Genomic DNA, 22,077 nt, shown 5'->3' with positions numbered 1-22,077 from the left:
AACCATTCGGCCGAATGCCACTTGGCCGAAAGTTGTTTGGCCCAATATATAGTTTGGCCGGACAGACCATAAGGCCGAAAGTCATTTGACCGAACAGGTCGTTTGACCGAATAGGTCATTTGGTCGAACACGTTATTTGGGCGAACAGGTCATTTGACCTAACAGGTTATTTGGCCGAACAGGTCATTTGGCCGGTAATTTAGTACATAACAGGTAATTTGGCCAAATAGGTCTTTTGGCCGAATAGATCATTTAACTGAATAGATCATTTGACCGAATAGGTCATTTGGCCGAGAAGGTCATTTGACCGAAACCGAATAGGTCATTTGGTCGAATAGGTCATTTGACGTCTCACTTCTCACCTTTGAATCATCATTTCTCACTTCTACTGACTCACTTCTACTACTTTAATCACCGTGGAAACTTATTGTTGCTTTAATTGGCTTTTTTCGGTGAAAAATAAATCAACACAGCAATTTAGCGTTACGTGTTTTGGCAACCTCCTAACTATTCAACAGTTATGTTTATTTGACTAAACAGCTGGGAGGTTGCCAGCTAGTGGCGTCCGATGATGGCTAAAGTGTAGTAAGCCAAAACACGTAACGCTAAATTGCTGTGTTGATTGATTTTTCACCGAAAAAGCCAATCAAACCAACAATTTTTCACTTCTCACTGTGAAGAGAGACAACTCTCTTCTTTCTTCCTTCTTCCCACATTTCACAGTGAGAAGTGATATGTGAGGAGTGAGAATTAAGACGTCTCACTTCGCACTACTAATTTTTCACAGTAAGAAGTGAGAAATGAGAAATGAATTGTGGGAAATGAGAAGTGAGACGTCTCACTTCTCACTTCTCTCTAATCATTGCTTACTTCTCTCTGTAAGAAGTGAGCCGTGCGAAGTATGAAAAGAGACGTCTCACTTCTCACTAATCACTAATCTCCTCACTTTTAGTGAGAAGTAAGAAGTGAGCAATAATTAGTGTGAAGTGAGAAGTGAGGGTCTCCAGTAGCCTTCCGAGCAAATGCGTAGTGTGAGTCTCCAGTAGCCTTGCGAACAAAAGGCGTAGGATTGCCAATCCGGAGACGGCTAGTTACTCGATCCGATCTAAGATGTTTTCGGGTTGAAAACTTTGTAGACAACCTGGGCATAGTATAATCATTGTACTTGCCACACAAGATACTCATGCAGTGGTGGGCATAAAAAGCTTTCAATTAATAACTGAGGAAATGCTAATAAAATACTAAGTTTAAAAGTCGGCTAAGTTCCAGTTGGAATGTAGAGCCGTTAAAGAAGAAGAAGCAAAAGAAGAAGGAGAAGGGAAACGTCGTACTTCTCACTAACGATTTCTCACTTCCCACTTCTCACAGTAAAAAGTCAGTAGTGCGAAGCGAGAAGTGAGACGTCTCACTACTCATTTCACACTCTTCACTCTTCACAGTGAGAATTGAGAAATTATTAGTATGAAGTGAGAAAAGAGACGTTCTTCTTCTTCTTATTGGCATTACATCCCCACACTGGGACAGAGCCGCCTCGCAGCTTGGTGTTCATTAAGCACTTTCACAGTTATTAACTGCGAGGTTTCAAAGCCAGGTTACCATTTTTACATTCGTATACCATGAGGCTAGCACGATCATACTTTTATGCCCAGGGAAGTCGAGACAATTTCCAATCCGAAAATTACCTAGACTGGCACCGAGAATCGAACCCAGCCACTCTCAGCATGGTCTTGCTTTGTAGCCGCGCGTCTTACCGCACGGCTGAGGAGAGTGAGAAAAGAGACGTCTCACTAATGATTTCTCACTTATCACTGTTAAAAGTGAGAAGTGCGAAGTGAGTAGGGAGACGTCTCACTTGTCCTTTCACACTACTCACTTTTCACAGTGAGAATTGAAAAAAGATTAGTGAGAAGTGAGATGTTTCACTTCTCGCTTCTCACTGTGAAAAGTGAGTAGTGCGAATTGAGAAGTGAACCGTCTACCAACTTTTGAGAAATGATGAGAGTGAGAAATGATTAGTGAAAAGTTTGACGTCTCACTTATCATCTCGTACTTCTCATTGTGAAAAGAGGGAAGTACTAAGTAAGAAGAGAGACGCCTCTTTTTTCACACATCGTTTCTAGCTCCCTAGTTCTCACTTTTGCAGTGAGAAATGATAATTGAATAGTGTGAAGTGAGACGTCAGATTAGTTATTTGGCCAAATAACATATTTTGCTGAATGACTTATTTGGCCAAATAACAATTACGGCAAATAAATTTGGCAATTACAATTACGTATTACACCTGTAATACGGTTGAGGTGAAAAAATCGTAAAACGTTAAAGTGTAGCAGGAAATAAAAGGAATTTTTCAATATTTTCATTGCTGCTCGATAATGAATAACCAATATTGGTTTGTAATGGTAGTATTCATTCATAAATGTGTAAACAATCTCACGATAAAAAATAATTTTCTTGAATTTCACCATTTTTGTGTTTGGCACATTTTTTCCAACCTGATGTAAATATATTCAGGGGAAATCGTGCTTCTTAACCAATGTTCCGAAATTGTAATGGAATTTGCATCAGAAGGTTTTTCGACAGCCATTCTGGCAACTTTCCCATTTTCCTACACACACCACCAAAAAGCATTCTGCTCTCCCACAGCTGATAACAGCTCGTCCCTGTCGTCGTGCAAAAGCTCAGGCAATCGTCGAAGCACAAACTAAGCCTTTGCTGCTTCCAATTTTCCCGCGCTACCAGCACACTGCCGTTGCCCACATCCCGAAGCGTCCGAGAACCGGAATAGATACAAATCCAACGCGCGTAGTTGTTCGTCGAAGGCAGCCTCAGTAGCAGCAGCAGCAGCTGGACTGGAGCATTATTCACTTTCCGCAACCGGGACGACACAGCAGGGACTCTATCCGTATCAGTCTGTCCTGGGCAATCATCGAGTGCGGTGGCGAATTTATCTGTTCAGTCTGATAACGAAACGTGGAGCGTTGACCGGATTTTTTGGGGGTTCTGATGCCAACACAAAGCATTCTTGGAAGATTCTGAAGTGAAGCGTGCGCTAGGGGAGATTGTAGAGCAACGTGCGTATTTCGGGGAGATTGATGGTGTTTGTGGGCGAGGTGGGCGGTTAGTGGTCGAATTTGGGGCGCAGGGTCCATTACCAAGGATTTTGAAGGGTCGTTTATGTGCTCAGTTCCGTTCCGTCAGTTAATCCTTCGCGTTATCTCAGTGTTTTTTCCTTGATTCCGAATGGGATTAGTCCGCTGTCCACCACAAGCGACGACAGTTTTCTACGTGAGTTGAGGAGCAGCCAGAAGCGTTTTGTGGAAGGATCATTGCGAGTGCTGTGACCGACTGGAAGCGAATCCTGTTACAGTTTCAAGTGGAGGGAAAACGTTTCTTGTTACGGTCTGGTGACAGAAAAGAACGGTTCTTTCCCGGTCTATAAATCATCTGGCTGCGTTGCACACGGGAGTGAGCGAAAAGTTTGTGAAGTGGACAAAAAGTGTTGCAAAAACGTCGGGTGTCATTTTCTTCGCCAACTGTCCCCCCAAATAGCCAGAAGCGTTTAATTTGAAGCGCAGAACGACAAAGCGAAGACGATCGTGAACGGAAAACACTGAGGCCTGAGGACTACGGTCGGTGGTCAACCAAAGGAGCGCCGTTAAAATTAAAAAAGAATACAACCCGAAGAAAGTGAAGATAACAAGCGGAAATTGGTAAAGTTTACGCCGGACTGAACGAGTAAACGAGATCGTTGAATCGGGAAAAGTGAACGGAAGTGGAAGAACGGAGGCCACCGGAAAAGTTTCGTTCTTCTTTCAATTTTCAGACGAGTCCCGAAACATCAGCTACAAGGGAAATTGCTGGTTAGTATATTAATTTAACCCTTCTTTTCTTACTATTGGGCGATTGAAATAGGTAATTCGGTACATTTGGGATTTTGGGTTTTTGTGTCATTCACTATTTTCTATGTAGGCACTACAGTTTCCATAGGAAGGAAATGAAATAAAATTTCGAAAAGGGTTTGAAGCAACATCTCGTTCAGTGTGCATCATTGAACGCAATGGGTCACGAAAGAAAAAACTTCTTCTTGGACTTTAGATATGGAAAAAACACGGGCTCGCGAGGTGGAATAATTAATGACAGTTGTTAAGCATTTTTTTATACAACATGGATTCGCGGGACAAGGGGAATTGTGTAACGACTGCTATCATTAGGACCAATGCTCGTCGACAGGTTGAATTAATCTTCATCTTTTGTATAATCGTTAGAGACTTTGTGCCAGATGTCCGGTTAGCTGCGCTCATGAATTAATTAATCGCAGTTTACTGTGTTCACTCAATTGTGTCCCTTTTTTATAATATTTGTCTATTATATATTCACTTGTCATAAGACGAGTTTGTACAATCCCATTGAATTCCACCACTTAATTGTATCTTGACAGATACGTATTTCGACCTCAACAGTAAGGCCGTCTTCAGTGTCTCGTAGTTGACTCGACTTACTATTGTATATTACTTACTATTATATATTATTCTATTGCTTACTTATAGACGGCAATATGTAGGTTTACGTTTCCTGTAGAACAAAATTCGGTTTAAAAAAAAATTAAAAAAATTATTAATCCACCTTGTGGTGTTAGTGTCTTTCTCGTACAGATAAACTTTAAAAAATTGGAGTGATTTTTAGTGTAGTTTTCATCTAAAAATAGTATTTAACTTCTGTCTGATTGGACCAATTTTTGTTAACTCACACAATGAGACAGAATTACCTATTGGATAAAACCTATTACGCACACAGCAAATAGTTTTAAAAGTTCAACGACATGTTAAATTTCTGCTGAGCCAAACACGATCCATCTTTTTACACAAAGAAGGTTGATTCGAGAATAATTTTCTTCTAGGTGCAAAACACAATCCTTTGGCAATGACAGAAAATAACCCTTTTGTAGCAGAATCAGCAGGCAGATGAGGCAATACATTTTTTCGATGAAATCACTAACAGCAACTAAGCTACCACGGCGATGTCAACGAAACAGGTCATTTTTGCAATCAACCCTTTCTATCCACGAAATGTTGGTCCTAAGAAGATCCAAATTTCTTTCTCCAATGCGCTTTCCCAATAACTAACTGCAACCAAATTTGGTAGTTTTTCAGTAAGACGCCACCATTTGGGATAAATTTTCAACATCGCCACTGCATCACGCGGGATCGCAAAAGACGACATTTTTATAATCAACCCTTTCTTCATATAAAATGCTGGTTCGTTGAGTTGGTTGGCAAATGCTGGGTAAAGCGTTTCATTGCATACCCTAGATAACCAAGTACATACCCTAGATAAGAGAATTGGAAAATATTGAAGCACTATGTTTATACGGTTAAAAGATATGGGCTCAAATGTCCCCTCATCTGTAAATGAGGGATTGAAACATAACCCTAGTACCACCTTTTAGCAAGTGATTTGCTTGCGCATATTTGCGCTTTTACGACAATGCTGCAATCAAAATTTTCTTGCAAATTGTGGTTTTTATTCTCTATACCTCGTAAAGATTAGAAAATGAACAACATTATTACTAGAAATATTACTAGAAATATGGTTGTTTGCTATTTTATGCATGCTGGAATATTTTGAGGAAGAAACAAATAAAAACATTTTTGAAGGGTTAACGATGACCGTTAAATTTAACCTTTAAAGGTCTTAAATATTCCTTCACATACTGTATGTTGCATAGAAACAGTTTTCATTGAACAAATATTTTTGGCCGCCCATTTGTATGAGAATTCCCCATAGTGTATTGGTACTTCGCATACCTGAAGAAATAAAATGAACCCCATCTCGCGGTCCTTAGCCTCTTACCCAGCAACTCCTATTTCTACCTCCTCGTGGTACTGGCCGGGATACGAGCAACCATAGGGAAGATCGGGTAACCAACCCCGGTGGGAACTATGGTCGTATTCTGACAGAGAAGGGGGATTTGCTCCTCTCCGGAGGTGCAAATCTTACTGAGCGTCTGTTCTCCATGTTAGGGGCGGCTGATCATCGTCCGAGTGCCAGCGAGAGACTCTAAGTGAAACTGTGCACCAAACTTCCGTATCGGGTCACCTGAAGATCACCATTGCAGACAGAACCACAAATCGACCACGTTCTGATTGATGGACGGCACTTCTCCGACATTATCGACGTCAGGATATATCTTCCGACGTCTGTCACCATTAGTGAATATCGTTAGTAGTTCGTGGGAAGTTATCAAGCCGGCTTCGTTGACAGCCGCTCGACATTACTGTACGGCAAATCCTTCAAAAATGCCGTGAATACCAGGTCCCAACGCCATCTGTTTATTGATCTATACGACAGTATAGACCGCGACCCAATATAGAAAAGACAGACGTAGTCCAAACAAACTCAGGTAACCAATAAGCATTAAAGTAAGCACTGTAGTACCATTATACTGGCATTGCATATGCTCCATGCTATATATTAGCATTTCGAAAACCTGGCTGTTTTAAATAAGCATTCTCAAAGCAATCATGAGAGGCATAGTCTTATAATAGCATTTTGAATGCACAATGTTGTTTTTCGTTAAGTGCAATGGAACAGCTACATTAGTGCCACTTTAAGGCCTGTAGTGTTCATACGTCAAACGTTTTCCGATATGGAACCATATAGCGAGGATTATTTGTCCAATGAACTTACATTTGAGAATAGAAATCGGTATGTGCAGAATGTTTTTTCCATTCCGACCATTGACTTGTCGTTAACCTAACCCTATCACTAATTACATAGTTTAGCTACATTTTATTATTCCATTGCACTATTTTCGATGGATGCATTAAAGCAGCACTATTGGAGCTGTTTCATTGCAACTGGGTATAACGTTTGTGACGGTTGCATTCTGAAATGAGTTAGATTAAATTTCAATGTTCCTGAAGGGGCGTAATGTTTTTTTTTATTCGTGTATTTATTTGCAGGCACTCTGTGTTCTTAACCGCTACTGTGCCGTGATCTACTGTGGTACTCTGCTGTACAGAGTCCACACAGAATCTATTTTTAGATGTCCATAATTCGTTATTGTTGTCGTTGCCAGTCCATATCATCGTGAGTCCATTGTGTTCATTTGTCCATGTGGTGAATCCAGTGATCGTTGCTTTGTTCGGTTGCCATTAATCGAAGAATGTTGGAGGAATGCCTCCGAGAAGAACAGGTCTGTCAGTCGTCATCAGGCAGCCGTGTCGGTGAGGCGCGTTCCCCAAAACGCCACCGTACGGACTGCGGTTCTAACGATTGACAAGGGTTTGGTGGAGGGGCTGGGAATCAAACCCATGACCATTCGCTTATGAGGCGAACGTGTAGCCAACTACGCTACGGGACCCCCCTATGGGGCGTAATGTTTATGTTGGGCAAAATTATTTTCATTACCATCCATCTCTCGCTTATGGGCCAGCTGGTAAGGGCGATGAAAACTTATAGCGTCTGGTGGCAAGAGTGACGAGTTCGAATCTTGCTCGAAGAAAGTTAAAAAATTATGTTCCATTTCAAATATGAAAATACAATAACGATATAATATGAAAAAAAAAAACTATGTAAAATAAGAATAAGAAAAAAATGCCATTAAAAAACCTCTTTGGGGCCGTCCAGAAACCACGTGGTCATATATGGGGGGAGGGGGGGGGGTTTGGAAAATGACCACGATAAGCCACATGGGGGGAGGGGGGGGGTTGTTCTCCAATCACGTGGTTTTTTTTACACGAAAATTGTTGGGTGAATAACAATAGCGTGTAAAAAATACAAATCATTAAAATTTAATGATTTAATCAATAAACGCAAAGCGCATCTTTGGGCCGATGTCCACTCAGCGTTGAAAAGGCGTAGGTGTGCATCGAGAAAAACCGGTAACGCAGCGTCAGTCGTAGCGCCGATGCATATCTGCGTTATTTTACCATCTTAGCCTTAGATCCTTTTTCCATAAAAAAATAAACGAAAAAACATGTTGCGATTCAGTCTCAATTCCTACAAAAAAATTGGAAAGGAAAAATGGAAAAAATATTTTTAAAAAAAATTCCGCCGCGATGGTTTTTGGCATCACGCCGCCGACACTTTTGCATCAGCGTACGCAGCTACAATTTTGAAAAATATTCATGTTTTTACAATAATCCAAGGAAAAAACTTCAAAAGAATTTCTTGTGGATATTCAGGAAAAATCAAGTAAAGGAATTTCATGTAAAAACTTTCACATTACTTTACACAATCCTGTTAAAGTGCTGGCATTCAGAATGATTTTTGAACAATTCTCTCTGAATAATTTTGCTTGAAAATTTTGCTACAAATTGTTAATGAAAAAAAACAAAACATCTCCAGTGTAAATTTCGAAAAATTTTCTCTAAAACTCCGAAAAAAATTCCATGTGAATTCTGTCTGAAAATTCAAAACAGTCCCGTGAGAAATACGTATAATTTTCGGTGGAAAAAAATGTTCATGTTTTCATTTTTTTTACATTCTAATGAATTTCTTCGACAAGTTCTTTCGAATCTTCACCAGAAATTCTTCTTCATTTCCAAAAGAAGTTTTTCGAACATTTTAAGGAGTACACTTCGACATGTTCAGTCTCAAGTTAGCCTTGCGAGCAAAGGCGTAGGATTGCCCATCAGTATTTTTTTATTCGAGGCATTATTTAGAATTTCTATGGATTATCTTCAAATTTTTTTTTTCAATTTGCACCATAAATTCTTCCAAAATTTTATCGGCAATTCATTCTTCTTCGGGAAGTCATTTTGATTTCTTTGTAGGTTCAGCTAAACATTGCTTCAAATCTTTACCATGCAAAGATGCACAGGAAATGGTTTAATAATTTTAAGGAATTTTTACATCAGAAAATCTTTCAAATCTTGATTTAATTTTTTAAGGAATTCCTACTGGAAATGCTTCAAAAGTACAACCTTTACAAGTACTACAAAAGTACATTTTTTTCGTTATATCCACTTGTTAAAACATCGGAATTTCCTCGGGAAATTCATTATTGGTGTTTCAGATGAACTTGTTTTCGATTTTCTACTGGAAAATCTTAGGAATTCCATGGAAATATTTTGGCATATTTCGAATAATTTCTTTTGGAAATTAAAAAAACTGCTGTAAATGTCTAAGAATTTCTTTTGGCAAACGAAAAAACTTCCATTGGAAATTTTGAAGAATTTCCTTTGAAGATTCATTTAAGTTGCCAGGATTTTGAAAAAAAATCTTTAGAGATTCTGTAAAAGCTGGATTTTTTTTCTAATTTATACTGGAAATTCTTCGGAATTTGATGTTTATTGGAATTTTCCTCGTAAATATGCATTTCAGATCCTTCTACGGATTCTTATAGTTCTTCAAAATTTCTACCGAACGTTTTCGGAACTCTTCCACAGAATTTCAGAAAAGAATGTCGTTGAAATTCTAAAAAAATTTCCGTGGAGACTCCGGAGAATTTCTTGTCAATATTCCGAAGGGTTTCCCTTGCAACTCCAGAATAATTATTCTTGAAAATTGAGAAGATCTTGGAATTTAAAATTAATCCAAGCAATAAATATAGGCAATAATTTAAGCTTTAAAAGCCTAGTTTTTATGATATTGAATAATTAGGATAATTGATCAAAATTTTAATAATGCACCTAAATGTTCTAAATGCACAAAATTCTAGTAGTGCGTATGAAAAAGGTTATGACATAGAGAAGCTTGCATTTAAAAAATCAACATGAAATTCTATATAAAAAGCTTTTTAAATTCATAAGGGTCTTTTAATTAAGGAGAGTCATGCGATATGAAAAAAAGTGGCAGTGTTCCAGAAAAACACTCAAATTCCTAAAACAATCTAAGTTAAAAATTGTGTTATAATAACGATTAAAATTGAATTCCAAACAAATCTCAACCCATTCAGGACGGATGGGTCATATATGCCCAGCGTTTTAGATTGTTTATAAAATCACAAAAGAGAGCTAGGCCACCATTTTCTTAAGTAAAATTGTTCATCTAGATATTGGCTTGGCTGGCAGAAAAAAATATGGGAGCTTAAATTTGACTGACCCTGAAAACTCAGATATCCGAAACCTTGGGAAGATTTCGATTCTAAGAGCATACAAATGAAGTTGAAATGTTTGAATCATTCTAAACACTCAGATAAGATGGGCCATCCTGAACGTTAAGCCAGTAATTAATATTCAGGAATACGAGATGCTCAAGGTACTCCAAAATGCTCTCAAGTTCAGCCCACGATACTGGTAGATATTTTGCAATGTTCTCATCGTCGGTATATACCCAATCCGATGAAATAATCATATGATCCTAATTTCCATTAACATGAGATCCAAGAGACAAGGTGCCCAACATTATCTTGAGTCAACATCAAGTTGCAAACATTACAACTTCCATGACGTTTTGTATAACCTTAAAAGTCTGTAGTAGCTTGTATAAATAATAATTGAAGTCATATTAACCCAATGGACCTACTGGGATATTATATCATACATTATTCATAAGTTGGTTAATTGGATAAATCAAATGATCCAAACTCCAAAATAATAATAGGTCTATAATACATTCATTTCTCTATGAGTCGCTTATAAAAGGACCACTGACTGAAGCATATTCGAGATGTGGAATAGAAGTTCCTTGGAAAATTATTCGAAAGAACCATCTGAGGGACCGAAAAAATATTTTTAGTATGGCATCATTGGCTTCCACGAGTCGATATCAAAATAAAATTTCAATGAAGAATTAGAAATTTTGAGAGATGAACCAGCTCTGGATTGAAAATCTCTTTAATAGAGAAAAAATAGATATTTTCCATAATAAAATAGGAAATTGCCAATAAAGAAATCAGGGTATGAGTATTAAATAAATATAGAATTACTACAAATAATGCAAAATTTCCATAAACAGTTGAAAATTTTCCACAAAACAATAAGCACTTGTAAAAACAAAAATTGTATTTTTTTTCCATAAAAAAATTAAAATGTTCCAAGAAAAAAAAACAAAATTTTCATGAATAAATCAATATTAGCAATAATTATTTATTTCTAACATTGATTTATTTATGGAATGTTTGTATTTTTTCCGTGGAAGATTTTGATTTCTTTATGAAAAATTCTTCTTTCATATTTGCAATTTTTGGTTTTAAAAGTGTTAATTTATTTTTGTTTTGTGGAAAATTCTTAATTGTTTATGGAAAGTTTGCATTATTTGTAGAAAATTTAATTTTTTTTTATTGCTCATACCATAATGAGTTTTTATTTCAGTCGTATTTATCGTATCTTAGAACATCGACTCATGGAAGGTCTGTTGTAGCTTGTGAAAGTAATAAATGAAATCGCATCGGCTCAATGGACCTGCCTGGATGCTTAGCGATATACGGATACATCAAAATGTTTGTCCATCTTAAAAATTGATCGGATTAACCATATGTTTTAGTTACATAAGGTTTTTTTTTTAATTTTTGTACTTGGAAAAAACCACGTGGTCATAGGGGGGGGGAGGGGGGTTTGCCAAATGACCACAATAAGCCACATGGGGGGAGGGGGGGGTGAAAATCTTCAAAAATATGACCACGTGGTTTCTGGATGGCCCCTAGGTATTAAAAATTTGTATTGCCCAAAACGTGTTAAGATCGATCTCAGAAAGCAAAATTGTGATTTTGAGTGAAAACAAAAATTGTGGTTGTAACGGGTTAAGTAAAGAAAATCGACGGGATATTGATTTTAATTATCCTCTCATATGGAGCAAGTGTTCGATCGCCTTGCAACGGACGTTTTTGAATTTGATTTCGGGATGCAGGCAGAAGCGCGTTGAAAATCAAACTTTTTTCTAGGTGTGTTTCAAAACGGTCTGAAAACAAAACGATGGTGACTACGGGGGAAGGGTCGTTTGGCCGAATCTCATTCAATTTGGCCGAATAACACATTAGGTCGAAAGTCATCTAACCGAATTCTATTTGACTGAAACGGATGTTTGGCCGAAAACGAGTTGGCTGAAAATATCATTTGGTCGAAAACGAGGATGATTAAAAGCCCACGGTTACTACTCTGTCATTGCCAGATCAGCTGTTATTACACCAAGAATCATCATCATCAATATGTAAGAACTGCCCGGTCAATAATGCATAACAAAATTATAACATAGGGGCCATCCAGAAACCACGTGGTCATATTTTTGAAGATTTTCAACCCCCCCTCCCCCCATGTGGTCTATCGTGGTCATTTGGCAGACCCCCTCTCCCCCCCATTGACCACGTGGTTTTTTTTTTCAAGTACAAAAATTAAAAAAAAACCTTTGTAACTAAAACATATGGTTAATCCGATCTATTTTGAAGATGGACAATTTCAACTGATTCAAAATCAAACTAAAACCCAGCATGGAAATTATAAATTTTCATTATTTCGAAGATTTTTATGATGTTATCATGTTGTAATGTGTATCAGGTATTAGGTTATCTAGAACTCGCATACCTTCGATGCAACAGGAGGATACAAAAAAATGCGGACTCGCGAATATGTTATAAAAATTTCGAGAAAAATTTGTAATGGTTTAGAAATTTTCCAAAATATCCCTATATTTTTTAATTTCTTTATTGGTGATTTTTTTAAATACATAATTGCAATTTTTGCTTTTACAAGTGCTAATTTATTATTGTTTTGTGGAAAATTTTCAACTGTTTATGGAAATTATGCATTATTTGCAGTAATACCCTGATTTCTTTATTGGCAATTTCCAATTCTATTATGGAAAATTTCTATTTTTTCTCTAATAAATAATCTAGAGCTGGCTTATCTCTCAAAATTTCTAATTCTTTATTGAAATTTTATTTTGATATTGACTCGTGGAATCCAATGATGCCATACTAAACATATTTTCTCGGTCACTCTGATGTCTTTCGAATAATTTCTCAATGAACTTCTATTCCATATCTCGAATATGCTTCAGTCAATGGTCCTTTCATAAGCGACTTATAGAAGAATGAATGCATTATAGATCAATTATCATTTTGGAGTTCGGATCATTCGATTTATCCAATTAACCAAATTATGAATGATGTATGATATAATATCCCATTAGGTCCATTGGGTTGATATGACAATTGTTATTTGTACAAGCTACTACAGACTTTTTAGTTAAAAAAATTATGTTGAGCTTTTTAATGGAATGTCTTTACTTGTCATAAGACGAGTTTGTACCTTCCCATTTAATTCCACCACTTGATTGTACCTTGACAGATACGTATTTCGACCTCAACAGTGAGGTCGTCTTCAGTCTTTCGTACTTGACTCGACTTAGGTTATACAAAACTTTTAGGTTTTAAAAAACGTCCTGGAAGTCGTAATGTTTGAACTACTTAATCATTCAAGTCCGTGAACCCAGTGCTTCTAAGGCCCTACAAAAAAAGTCATAGTCATTGTGCAGCTTGATGTTGACTCAAGATAATTTTGGGTACCTTGTCTCTTAGATCTCATGTTAATGGAAATTAGGATCATATGCTTATTTCATCGGATTGGGTACATACCGATGATGAGGACATTACAATTGTCATGATTGGTCACCCGAGAAGTCGTGGGTTGAACTTGAGAGCAATCACTGGCTTAACGTTCAGGATGACCCATCTTATCTGAGTGTTCAGAATGATTCAAACATTTCAACTTCATTTGCATGCTCTTAGAATCGAAATCTTCCCAAGGTTTCGGATAACTGAGTTTTCAGGGTCAGTCAAATTTGAGCTCCCATATTTTTTTCTGTAAAACCAATATCTAGATGAACAATTTTACTGAAGAAAATGGTGGTGTAGCTCTCTTTTGTGATTTAATAGACAATCTTAAACGCTGGGCATATATGACCCATCCGTCCTGAAATGTTTGAGATTTGTTTTGGAATTCAATTTCAATCGTTATTATAACACTATTTATTACCCTAGATTGTTTTAGGAATTGGAGTGTTTTTTTTCTGGAACACTGCCACTTTTTTCATGTCGCAGGACTCTTCTTAGTTCTAAGACCCTTTTATGAATTTAAAAAGCATTTTATTTAGAATTTCATGTTGATTTTTTAAATGCAATCTTCTCTATGTCATAACCTTATTCATACGCACTACTAGAATTTTGTGCATTATTGATCAAACAATTTAATAATGCACCTAAATGTTCTAATTAGGTGCATTATTAAATTCTTCGATCAATTAGCCTAATTGTTCAATATCATAAGAACTAGGCTTCTTTATCCTAAATAATTGCCTACATTTATTGCTTGGATTAATTTTAAAGTCCAAGTTCTTCCTAATTTTCAAGAATAATTATTCTGGAGTTGCAAGGGAAACCCTTCAGAATATTTAGAAGAAATTCTTCGGAGTCTCCACGGCAAAATCTTCAGTATTTCAACGACTTTTTTTTCGAAATTCTGTGGAAGAGTTCCTAAAAAAGGTTCGGTAGAAATTTTGAAGAACTAGAAGAATCCGTAAAAGGATCCGAAATGCATATTTACGATGAAAATTCCAAAAAACATCAAATTCCGAAGAATTTCCAGTATAAATTAGAAAAAAAAATCCAACTTACTTTTTTACATAATCTCTAAAGATTTTTTTTCAAAATCCTAGGCAACTTTAATGAATCTTCAAAGGAAATTCTTCTAAATTTCCAATGGAAATTTTTTTCGTTTTTCAAAAAAAAATCTTAGAAATTTTCAGCAGTTTTTTAATTTCCAAAAGAAATTATTTGGAATATACCAACATATTTCCGATGGAAATTCCTAAGATTTTCCAGTAGAAAATCGAAAAAAAGTTCATCTAAAACACCAATAATGAATTTCCCGAGGATATTTCGATGTTTTTACAAGTGGAAATAACGAAAAAATTGCACTTTTGTTTTACTGGATTTTTCCTTTTTTACTTGAATTTTTTACTGGATTTTTCCTGAATATCCACAAGAAATTATTTTGAAGATTTTTTTTGAATTATTGTAAAAACATGAACAGTTTTCAAAATTGTAGCTGTAGTCCGCTGATGCAAAAGTGTCGGCGGCGTGATACCAAAAACCATCTGGGGCGGAATTTAAAAATTTTTTTTTTCTTTCCCAATTTTTTTTTGTGGAAATTGAGACTGAAACGCAACTTGTTTCGTCGTTTATTTTTTTTTTATGAAAATAGGATCTAAAGCTAAGTTGGCCAAATAACTCAGATATGCATCGGCGTTGCGACCGACGCTGCGTTACCGGGTTTTCTCGATGCTTAATGCTAAATTCTTTTTAACACTGAGTTGAAAAGACGCTACGTGGGCATCGGCCCTAAAATGCGCTTTGCGTTTAATCATTAAACTTTGATGATTTGTATTTTTACACCGCTATTGTTATTCACCAACATTTTCGTGTAAAAAAACCACGTGGTTCGAGCAACACCCCCTCCTCCCATGTGGCTTATCGTGGTCATTTTCCAACCCCCTCTCCCCATATATGACCACGTGGTTTCTGGACGGCCCCATATTTTATTTCAGAAAATATTGTAACAAAATGTATTATAAATTTGGCTGGTTAGTTGTTAAAATAACAAAAATGATATCAAAAATTACTTTAGACGCAGCTCAATTAAATCAGAGGTTGATACCTTCATGTCAACATTATAATAAATGTTGATATAAATTATTCGCAATTTTCCACCATCTACAAAAAATGTAGGCAGTAGTTTTGTGGAAATATACATAACTGATGTTCTGCCGTAATCTGAGAAAGTGACGTATACGCCATTTTACAACATACATGATTTCCATTTTTCTGTTAAAGAGTACGATAAGGACTACTCGTTAACACCATTTTTGGAAAATGGCGTATACGTCACTTTGCCAGATTACGGCAGTGTTGTTATAATTTGTTATAATAGTGAAATAAAACTGGCCGAAGACTCATTTTTATCGAATTATCTAATTAAAGCACACGTTGTTTAACATATCAACCATTTATACAATTGAGTTATAATTTTGCTATGAATTCCTGATCGGAATGGTTCGTTTTGGTGTTGTTGATCGAGGTTAAACCAAAACACAATCGTTCGCACGCTAATTATTTCACTCATCAGAACAAGATCGTTATCATTAGATCGTTGTGCGTACTGAAGGAAACAAGATTAGACGCGTACTAAATTTTTATTTGCCGATCGATTCACTCACGCGAAATCTTTCTGCATGCTGGATAAAACACGATTGGGCGCGCACTAAATCTTCACTACCAAATTATTTAACTTACCCGCGCAAAGGAGAACATAATATTCCGATGGTCGTTCAATCGTTCTGCGTGCTGAAAGAAACTAGATCGGACGCGCACTAAATTTTTACTTGCTGATTTATTTTCTTACCCTCATAAAGCAGAGCAAAATGTTTCGATAATCGCTCGGTTGTTTGGCGTGCTGAACGAAGCTCGAACGTACGTGCATTTAAACTTGACTTTCCAATTAATTTACTCTGTCGCGCTAACCAGGACAACATATTTCGATGATTTCGCAATCATTATTAGTGCTACAGGAAACACGGTTGGACGTGCAGTCGATAAAATATGATAGTCAAAAGAGAACACAAAATAGAAGAACAAAGTTTACCTTTTGCAGAAAGAGTTGGTCAATAGTCTTTTAATCACTCAACGTTTAGTTCAAGGTCTTTTCTGACGCCAGTGACATTCTGGGTTTTCGTTTTCTAAAGATTTCTAAAGGAAAAAAAAGCGGGCTTGGTAGTCATATGGCTAATGCTTCTGCCTTATATGCAGGAGGTCGTGAGTTTAATCCCAGGTCCGTTCCATTCTCCTACTTTGTATCTTTCTCTACATTTCTCATGTTCTAGCAATCGCTAGAATAGGAAATGAACTTCCATAGCGTGTCTATTTTTATTCCTTTGCCCTCAACTTGAGTATTGTAGCAGTAATCAGCTAGAATTGGAAATGAACTATAAAGCTCGTTTCCTATATTCTACAGCAGTTGCTTTCTCCTATCTATCACATCGGCAGCTCGTTAAATAAGACGGACCTCTGACTCTCGAAGCTAACCCAAACATTCCAATACATTCCCTATGCACTCGTGGCAAGTGCAGAGGTATATTCGGCTTGCAGTGGGCGAGTGATTGCATTGCATCATCATTTCCTCCCCATCCCCTGCATTGACTTGCATTCTGACGTGGCAGGCTCCAGTATGACCTAACAAATGTGATCACCAGTACTTGTACAGTGAAGATGTGTGCTAGTCCCAAGCAAACATCTGTTGGTTCTCTGTGCAAGAACAGCTGATCTGGTCATAATGGATTAGCAACTACGGGCAGTCAATCAAGCTCTAATGCTTTCTAAAGGAAAAAAAAAAATAGGCATAGCACAGTTATTGTGTACTTTGTAGATTGAACACTAGCGATACTCGTGTTTTTCTTTAGAATACCTACCTCGATACCTGGTTGGCTACAGCGTCGATACATCTTTGCCTGGCGTATTGTAGAGCTCCATAATCGTCGGTCTTGGGCGATGTTCCTCCAGTTTCCCAGAACGTTCCGAGTCCCCAGGTCCGATTCCACCGCGTGCAGCCAGCGTGTTCGTGGCCTTCCACGAAGTCGCCGGCCTCTATCTGGTTCTCTGTTGAATATTGTTTTCGCTATTCTTTCTTCCGACATTCGCACTAAGTGACCAGCCCACTGAAGTCTGCCGTATTTTATATGATTCACAATATTTCCTTCTTTGTATACTAGATAAAGCTTATCAATCCTTTCTGATGTATCGTGCGGAAAGTGTTCAACGAAATTGAAACGAAACGTTCTTGTTCAACGAAATTGCATTACGTCAAAGCGTTGCCCAAAGTAAATTTTAAATGATTTTTTTCATGTTAAACATGGTTTTATTACACTTATAAACTTGCAGTGCTGAATTTTATCTGGGATGAATTTGATACATAACATTGTTGTTATTATTGACAATTCATAAGGTTTGAGGCTGGAGTCAATTTTGTTATTTATTCATATTTCGTGTTTCGTCGAAATGACGAAACGATATATAACGTAGGACGTAGTTCATAAAACCAAAAACCATAACTGAAAAAAGAGATGAAGATAAAGGTCACGAAACATTAAACGTTGGTATAATAATACGGGACTAGTGGGGGTCTGCATCTCTCCTTTGAATCAAAATGTCACTTGTTTTTCCTGCATAGGTATTTTAGAATTGAATTTCGGAGAGTATATAGAAAAATGTTCAAGGTGGTCCAGTATTATATGAGTAATTTTTGCTACACATCGCAAGTGCTATTAAACTTTCCATCATTATCCTACCAACGTCTTGACATTCATGGCAATCATTTGTGCAGATGTGTCGGGTGAACCGTTGGAGGAATACTGCTGAAGATGCTAAAGATTCCAAACGAGAATTTCCTGCAAAACCTAAATAAGATCATCAAAAAACTCCCGAACTTTGGACTTGATTTTTTTGGTAAGGTTTATGAAAGAATGGTTTTTGGACCCTCCGGGCTTCTCCGGCCCATCTGATTTTTCATGTCTTTATTGTTGCGGTATTTAGCCTTTGCTATATTGTGTTATGTCTATGCAAGCCAATGACAATAAAACATAAATGAGGTGAGGTCCACAAAATTGAAAAAAATAAATAAATAAATAAACGGAACAAACTTACATTTTTTTCTGTGATGGGAAAAATAAATCTGATTCCTTATTTCAATGTTTGTCGTTTGCTCATGCTTCAGACCCATAATGGAATAATCGGGCAGTAATGCCTACAAAAAAAAAAGAGATTTGCATTGTACAGAATCTTCGTTGCTTGATTATAATCATAAACATAATAGCATATGGAGACGCATGGTACATTTGTGCGATGCTTTATCTTGTGTTTTTATGCAGGTTTCATCTCATCCGTTTTATTAAATAAATTAACATATGTGCAAGCATGTGTATGGAACTTGTATTAAGGGTTGCCCCTGAACCTAATGGCATGTTGGAATGCATCGCGAATATAAATTTACTGTCGACCAGTGTTATTTATATAAATAACTACCCACACTTCATTTCCTTTCATTTCAAATTCACTTGAAACGAAAATTGAGATGAGCCGAATTTCTCCAAGCCAACGATGATCTTGAATAAGTTATTGTGAAAGTTATGCAACCTCATGAGTCGAATTGTTTGTGTAATATCTTGACATTTACGCTAAGCACAATAAATCCCTCCTTGAATTAGCTAACTCTCGCTAACTCGTAATACCATGGAGACCTTCACTTTGTTATGGTTGCCGATATTAAACTTTACTCATTGTCCATCACGTAATTTTCTTTTTTTTTGTACAGTTTATTGCATGCCGTTAATCCCTTTCGTATGTCTTCCTCTGGGTCTACAAATCATTATCTACTTGATCACGTGAGCAAGATTGAGATGATGATGATGATGATAATGATGGTCCCGCCACATACCCCTACAAAGGTTTGAGCTGGACGAGTTATCTTCAAGATAATTAAATAAAATCAATGTAATCGGTTTTGCAAACAAACGATACGATTGTATATACAGATAAAAAATCAAAAATAAAATTCCGTACTGTACAGCAGAAAATAAATTGGTAAAATGAACTATAGCATCAGTTCTCAACCAGGGGTACATGTACCCCTGGGGGTACCTTCGCTGTTCTCAGGGGGTACCTCGGACAAAAATGAATAATGGAGGATATATAACGGTTTCATTCAAAACTTATTGATAGAGTTTTGATAATTTTGATTCTCAAACTTTATATTGTGCACTAGCTTTATGTACCCGGCCTTGCTCGGAATTGCCAGTTTGGTTTGCAGTTTTCTTTTACAATCGGAAAATGATAAAACCAATTGGTCAACAGGGTAATTGTATTTACTTATTCATACTTTATCATTTGATTAAAAGAAGGCTTTTGGAAACATTGACTGATTTTGAAGAAGGGATTGTGGGTTTGAAAGGTCTTATTACGGGCAAACGTCTATTTCTAAAGAAGGAAAAACATTCATCGATGCCATTTTCCGGGCAACGCATATTTTTAAAGAAGGGATCACACCCACCATTGCTTTATTCCGGGCAAATGCCTACTTTTAAAGAAGCAATCACATCCACCATTCAGAAGGAAACTCATTAATCATTGCTTTTCACTGGGCATACCATTATTCCGATTAACAACAATACCCAATTTCAATACCCCCTCTCCCATTCCAAAAATCTCTTTTAGCCTCTCTATAATTGTTTCCTTTGGGTAGGGATTACGTGTTTACGTGTTTGGTTTGAATTGACCTATATGATAAAAAGGTATACTAAACTGTTCGTTTAATGAATATACCCTCTCTCTCATTTAGCTAAGGCACTCCTACCCAGTCTGATATAGTCTTCCTTAGACAGATAATATGGGTTCCAAATTTGGTGGACATCGATAAATGGATTCAGAAGTCATGCTGAATTGATCGATAACTAAACAATACCCCTCTCCCACACCCTCCCCCTTTAAAAATTACTTAACCACATCCACTAAAATCGCTTCCTTAGGAGAGACGATACTTGATACAAATTTGGTTCAAATCGGTCATGAGGCTAAGGATTTACATTGAGTTGATCGATTGCTAAACAATACCCCTCCCCCCATACCCTCCCTCTTTTGTAAAGAGCATCCCTAATCTCCTATCGTCCCCTCCTTATGACAAAAAATTTGTGTTCCAAATTTGGTTGAAATCGGCCAAGGGGTTCAGAATTTACACTGAGTTGATCGATAACTAAGTAATACCCCTCCCCCCACACCCTCCCCCTTTTCGAAAGAGCATGCGTAACCCCTTATTGTCCCCTTCTTAAGATAAGGAATTTTTGTTCCAAATCTGGTCGAAATCGGCCAAGGGGTTCAGAATTTACACTGCGTTGATCGATAATTAAGCAATACCCCTCCTCCATACCCTCCCCCTTTTCCAAAGAGCATGCTCAACCCCCCTATCGTCCCCTCCTTAACATAAAGAGTTTGTGTTCCAAATTTGGTTGAAATCGGCCTAGGGGTTCAGAATTTACACTGAGTTGACCGATAACTAAGCAATACCCCTCCCCCCATACCCTCCCCCTTTTCAAAAAGCATGCTCAACCCCCTATCATCCCCTACTTAAGATAAAGAATTTGTGTTCCAAATTTGGTTGAAATCGGCCAAGGGGTTCAAAATTTACACTGAGTTGACCGATAACTAAGCAATACCCCTCCCCCCACGCCCTCCCCCTTTTCCAAAGAGCATTCCTAACCCCCCTATCGTCGTCTCCTTAAGATAAAGAATGTGTGTTCCAAATTTGGTTAAAATCGGTAAATGGGTTCAGAAGTTATGCTGGAACATACATACAAACATACATACAAACATACATACAAACATACAAACATTGAGTTTTATATATATAGATAGATAGATAGATAGATAGATGGCGATTAGTAAAGCAAAGACTTCTGAATCCTGCTTGGAAGCCTTTATTCAAGAGGCTCGGTAGCCTCCTTTCAAGAGGCTCGGAAGCCTCCTTTCAAGAGGCTTGGAAGCCTCATTTCAAGAGGCTTGGAAGCCTCCTTTCAAGAGGCTTGAAAGCCTTCTTTCAAGAGGCTCGGAAGCCTCCTTCCAAGAGGCTCGGAAGCCTCCTTCCAAGAGGCTCGGAAGCCTCCTTTCAAGAGGCTCGGAAGCCTCCTTTCAAGAGGCTCAAAGCCTCCTTTCAAGAGGCTCGGAAGCCTCCTTTCAAGAGGCTCAGGCCTCCTTTCAAGAGGCTCGGAAGCCTCCTTTCAAGAGGCCTGGAAGCCTCCTTTCAAGAGGCCTCGGAAGCCTCCTTTCAAGAGGCTCAAGCCTCCTTTCAAGAGGCTCAGGAAGCCTCCTTTCAAGAGGCTCGAAGCCTCCTTTCAAGAGCTCAGAAGCCTCCTTTCAAGAGGCCTGGAAGCCTCCTTTCAAGAGGCTCAGAAGCCTCCTTTCAAGAGGCTCAGAAGCCTCCTTTCAAGAGGCTCAGAAGCCTCCTTTCAAGAGCTCAGAAGCCTCCTTTCAAGAGGCTCAGGAAGCCTCCTTTCAAGAGGCTCAGGCCTCCTTTCAAGAGGCTCAGAGCCTCCTTTCAA

The 22,077-nt window shown here is 37.6% G+C and overlaps 1 protein-coding gene across 1 annotated transcript in view; it reads left to right on the top strand.

Annotated features, from left to right (window-relative positions):
• Positions 1-2,862: 2,862 nt before the first annotated feature.
• LOC134226196 (GTP-binding protein Di-Ras2) overlaps positions 2,863-22,077 on the top strand; it is a 406,254-nt gene continuing 387,039 nt past the window's right edge. Inside the window, exon 1 of the mRNA XM_062706809.1 lies at positions 2,863-3,860. The gene's annotated coding sequence lies outside the window, so the exon portion shown is untranslated. The remainder of the gene's footprint in view (positions 3,861-22,077) is intronic.

Source organism: Armigeres subalbatus, chromosome 3 (assembly GCF_024139115.2).
Source record: "Armigeres subalbatus isolate Guangzhou_Male chromosome 3, GZ_Asu_2, whole genome shotgun sequence".
Taxonomy (NCBI): domain Eukaryota; kingdom Metazoa; phylum Arthropoda; class Insecta; order Diptera; family Culicidae; genus Armigeres; species Armigeres subalbatus.
The sequence above is the reverse complement of the archived record's forward strand: the minus strand, read 5'-3'. Positions and strand labels throughout refer to the sequence as shown.